Below are 6,137 nucleotides of genomic sequence, written 5' to 3'. Positions count from 1 at the left end.
GTAAACATAAGAGCATTGCCGTACTTGAATAAAATTAATCAAACAGTATGAATATTTCGGTATTTTTATTTTTATTTAAAAAACTGTACACCATAGCAGAAAATATTTACAAAACATACCCGATAATTATTTTTTTGTCAAAATTGTACTCATTAATTGAAAAGAGTAAGAATTAAGATGCTATAACAGGACAGTCAAAAAAGTGTGTCGAAGAAATACAGGCAACGCCAAAAACAAAAAGAATAGACGAAACGATAACCACACCACAGAATAGAGCAAAACGAATTTCACTGAAACCTGTGGTTAACTCGGGTGTTCCGATAGTCCTGCTCAAACTGCCATCCTTTGCGTTTTTAAGGACACTAAAAAAAGTCGCTGTTCGTGTTGTTGTAAGCGAGGAAATAAGCACAGTGTATTGATAAGACAAACCAAACATATCCTTTTTCATTATGATACAGAATTTCTAATAAAAAATCAACCCAATCAAGATTGTGTATACAAAGCTTTCGAGATAGTAATCGTTAAGAAGCTTAAAGCTTGATGAAAACCTTTCCTGTAAGCAACAACCCTTTACCAAGGATAGCATGATTGGAAACGAATTCAAAGTCTTGAACTATCGTATCAACTTTGTTGCTGGAATGTTCATAACGGGTATTAGTTTAAGTCACCTCTTTTATCAAAAAAGTTAAGTTCTAAATAAACTCTTAATGTCCATTTCTATGTGTTTATTAACATAGATTTTACCATCTATAAAAGAAATGCAAATAAATAGGAAAATGTAAGCCACTCGATTTATTATCAAAATTAACCAACAAAACCATCTTATCCTTCTTAGTTCTGAGAAAGGTTAATATATATATATATATATATATATACTGTTTAAATATACTTTTTCACTTTTTTGGTCTTTTGGAAAATGTTGTTTGTGCTGTTTTTAGACCCTTCTACAACGAAATTTGTTTTACATGCACACGTATAAAAATTGCGGTTTTTATCCAACGCAATCATAGGTTTGAACGTAGTTTTCAATTTAGACTCGTATATATATATATACAACTCGTCTAAACATCAACCCAACAATGTTAGATCTGTAAATTTGCTTTGGCAAATTTTTTGTTCTTCCCTCGCCGGGATTCGAACCCATGCTACTGAGATATCGTGACATCTAATCGCCTGCACTGTAGCCGTCCCGCTAGACCACACGACCACCTGGGCTTCACAAAAATAAAGCTTTCGGTGGCCGTGTGTTACCTTTCCTCGTCAGTTTTAGTGTAGCGTCGTACTACAGTACATGATATATAAGGCATGGAGATGTTATTGTTACAGATCAGCTCAATTATCTATAGTAAAGGATCCTACAAATTAATGCAAGATACAGCCACAGAAAATAATTATATTTATGAGTACGTCTGAGTCAGTGACAACTCTACAACAGATTTATCCATCGGATCACCAGCAATGATGGTGATACATGACTGTGTACATTATGTATATACAACTCGTCTAAACATCAATATATATACACCTTCTGAGCAGAAACTATACATGGCACAAAACAAAATCAGCATATTTTGTATGCATAATCATTACATTGGAAGTTACGGCGCCGTCTGTTTGCTTGGCTTTCGGTGTCCTTTAAAATCTTAAATTTAAAAAAAAAATGTACAAGTGATTAAGTACACCGGCGTTTAAGTTGTTGTGTCACAGAGAATCATAAGAAACCCCATCTTCGCTAGCCAAAGGTTACAATTATCTCCCCTCCTCTGGCTCCATCCATGGCTAGCGAAGATGGATCAAACCGTTCAGATTCCATTCCGACCTTTTTCTCAATCTAACCAAGTATTAAATCTGATTTTGAAACAGCACAATTTTCAACCACAAGAGTCCTTATTTTTTTTTTAATTATATACTTGCATATATCAAATTGTTGTCAATCATCATTTGTATTATTAATTTATAGACAAAGTGATACCTACTTTATATTATTTGATTGTACTAGTATTAAGAATGACATCTTTAAATAGAGATATCACCCAAATCTTAATCGTCAAACTATTAAAACAAGATTAAAATTTGTCAAATATAACACTCAATTCTGATATAATATTTATTTAGAAATTTAATCACAGATTAAACTTGAACATCATCATATTCGCCTCGCGAAGTGGTCATTAGAGAAATCTGTTTAAAAGTAGCAGGAAGTGACCCCTATTGACTTATAGATGATGGTGTTTATTCAAAACTTGTTTACCTTATTTGATAATTTTAATTTCATGACGGTCAGTTGTTAACTACAGGAAACGTACGACACGTTGTATATATCGTGTTGCACTCTCTAGAACTATGTTACTCTAACTTGACATTGTCCTGTTTCATTCCTTTTTTTAAGGAAAAAATGTTGCTTGTTTTTTATTTTTATTATTTTTTTTTTTTTTTACAAAATTCGAAATTTTCTAATAGAGATTGAAAAAAATTGTTCAATTAGTACTACAAGTGGTCATCTGATGCATATTACGATTTTGCATTAAATATTTTCCCGTTTATCTGTTGTAGTTTCAGAATAGGCATTCACTTGCATTTAACCTTAAGATGCCATTTCAGCTATGGTCGGTTCCGAGCTTCCTGTTTTTTCCAACAATATTTGTCTATCCATCATGGTTACTTAGCTATTTGGCCATTATTTTCAAATACATGGTATGATTGCCAATGAGACAACTCTCCACAAAAGACCAAATGACACAGACATAAACATTGATAGATCACCGTACGACCTTCAATATCAAATCCCATACCGCATCGTCAGCTATAAAAGGCCCCAAAATGACAAATGTAAAACAAACGAGAAAACTCACGGCCTAATTTATGTACAAAAAATGAACGAAACACAAAAATGTAACACATCAACAATGACTGAATAGCAGTCACATCAACCCTCCCCTAACCTCATACAGAGGTGTAACAGTACAACATAAGAACGAACTATAGAAATCAGTTGAAAAAGGCTTAACTCATCAGATGGATACAAATAGAAATACATCTAACAAAAAACAGAGTGAACGAGGCCGCGTATTTAATTATCCAAACAGCAAAAATGTTAAAGTGCACGCCAGATAGAATTTATACATAAAAAAAGTAAAATAACACAAGTACCGAAATGCAAGGAAACTTCAAATTGGAAAGTCCCTTATCAATTTTCAAAATCAAAAACTCAAACACATCAAACTAGTAGTAATCAGAAAACAACTGTCATGTTCCTAAATTGGTACAGACATTTTCTTATGATGTAAATGGTGGATTTATAGCCAGTATAACCTCTCATGTATATGTCAGTCGCATAAAATTTCTTATATTGACACAACAATGTGTGAACTAAACAAACAAACCTAATTGTCAAAAATGTCAAATTTGGGTTTAAGCAGTGAACATTGTGTTACAATCTTAATCACAATAAACAAAAATAAGTCAACAGTGAAATACAAAAAGGTATAAAGACAAAGCAGATAAGCAAAAACGAAAGACAAGAATACAAAATATGACCACAGTATATTAACAGCAATTTGCAGGATGCACAAGTACCGATCTACGGCAAAAGGATATAACAAACTGGACTAAACAGTAACGTTCAATAATTTACAAAGACATATATAAGAACACTATTACATGCATGTTATTAAAATGATAAACAACGCAGTGCATTGACTATATACTTCAAGACCATCATGTTTCAGTTGTGAAGATGATACGGAATATGTATTAACAAAAGTCTTGGTATTTTCCGATGATCTTTTTAGAAAGAAGACAATATGTTCTTTGACACACTCCTGGTTCATCAACGTTCTGCTCAGACAATATAGGGACGTTTTATAAAGTCTGGATAGCATACCGAATGGGTTTGGAAATGTATATCCCATATACAGGTGAAGTGAGTATATTGTTACTAAGGTGGGGGCAATTGATAGTTTTAAAATCAAAATCATCTCGTTTGTCATAGATGTTGGTACTAAGATGACTGAATGCCACTGTCAAATGCGAGGTATATAAATGTTAAATGAAGCGGACAAAGCCGTGTCTATTATTTCTTTTATTTCTGGTTCTGGAGAATACATTAATGGAAACCAATCAAAAAAAAAAAAAAAAGGATTGTTAGTAACAAGATGCACTTCGAAATGTATATACTCAAATTAATGGACACCTTAAATTAGTCATGTAACCTCGGTGGCGCGTGCTTGAAACTAGCCGGTCAGCTCAGGTGTTGTGAGTCGAATCAACCGCGACGAGGTGTGTTTTCTCCTGTCTTTATTCAAAGGAGTAGAGTATTGTCAAATTTCGGAGGTGTCCTAGGCGATCCTGCGTCCTTAAACAATAGATATATTGATATAGCAGAAGTAACTGAAAGTGGAATTAAACCGCCAAAAAAATAAAAACACAAACAATGTCCTTTGAATTACAATTTAAAAGAACCGTTTTGTGCAAACTATCGACCAATTCTAAATTCCATAAATGATCTTACGAACTCAAAGATTGCCCTAATAGTATCATTGAATAACTTTTACTTTATTATCAAATCTTATTATATACCATCTTGAATTAACTTCATTGTTCAATACAGTTCGTCACTAATGATTCTTCTAAATAGGAAGGCGATAAAGATCGACTCCGTCGTACTTTTCAGCATGTCCGATTATGTCATTGAATGATTACTAGAGTTACGAATGTTGAAAATACAAGACAAGTATTTAACCCCAAAAAAAATTTAATCAGTGCATAAGGTTCGCAAGACAAAACTCCAAAAGAGCTCCTGTATTGTGAGATTCTGAGGTTTACATAGACACATACATTTTGTAACAGATTTGATTTCTACATGAATGGTAAGCTAAAAAGTGTCAAAATCGTGTACTCAAATAAACTAGCAGTAATGAAAATTGAAGTTCGATTTCAATAGGCAAGAAAATCGTAGCAATACATAGTTGAAACACAGAGTTAGAGTAGTTTTTTTTTTAACCCTTTTTGAAATTCAAAGGCAGCAATTCCTTCATAATTTCGCATCTTTTTGTTTAAAATGCTTGTCGGAAGTTAATCTAAAGTTTAGAATACATTTACTCTAATTTTAAAATTTGGTTCATAACTTTCATCAAATGGCTTTTATTCAATTAACCATTACTTACTTTTGAGCACTAAAGGTTTAATCATCACTTTGATGAACTTACTTATAAACCCAACTCATTTTATTGCGCTTGATACAGCTGAATTCTTGGGACCTTCAATATAAGATTTCATTACACATGTTGGAAATACGTACAAGGGTGAGATTACAAAAAAACCTCTACTCTGTACAATTCAATTAAAAGGAGGCATCTGAAAAAATTAATTCTCAAAAAACATCAAAATGTACAAACTTAAAGCAGTCAAATGCCAAAACTACTGTTGTTGTAATTTTTATGGTTATAACAATAATACCCTTCTTAAAGTAAAATATAAAAATACCGAAATCCGAGGAAAATTCAAAAGGAAGAGCTCCATAATATAATGGCAACATCAAAGGCTGAAACTCATCGATCGAATGTATAACAACTGGCATATTCCTGACTTGGTACAAGCTATAAAGGCTTAAAACTTAAAACCGATGATATCTTAATAATAACAAGGTATTAAACAAAACTAGAAATCAATATCAAGTTTAAAAAAAATGCATCACTCCTTACTTAAAATTTATTATTCAAAGTCCTATTGTGCATTATAACTTACATTATTAAATAGATTACAAACACTTAATAGTATGACTGAAACTATATTATGTAAACATGAAAACGTGAGAACTAAGCTTATTCCATGCAGGCATGGACGAAGGCAACAAACGTGAACTTAGTCCATACTTGCAAAGACTATTTCTGATTGAAAAATAGAATTAATTTAAATGTCTATGTAAAGTTAGCTTAGCTCATGCATGCATGGGCAAAAACTGTTGTGTTAGTCCATGCAAGTATGTTAGCATGCAATTATAGGCAATTGTAATGCATTCAAAAATGAGAAAAACCCAAACCATTATGTCGGCTTAAAAAGGCCCCGACATGAAAAATATGAAACATTTCAATAAAGAATACTAATAGCCTTAATAATAACAAAACAAAAATGACAAC

The sequence above is a fragment of the Mytilus galloprovincialis genome, chromosome 1, assembly GCF_965363235.1.
Source record: "Mytilus galloprovincialis chromosome 1, xbMytGall1.hap1.1, whole genome shotgun sequence".
In the NCBI taxonomy this organism is placed as follows: domain Eukaryota; kingdom Metazoa; phylum Mollusca; class Bivalvia; order Mytilida; family Mytilidae; genus Mytilus; species Mytilus galloprovincialis.
This window is presented reverse-complemented; position numbering follows the sequence as displayed.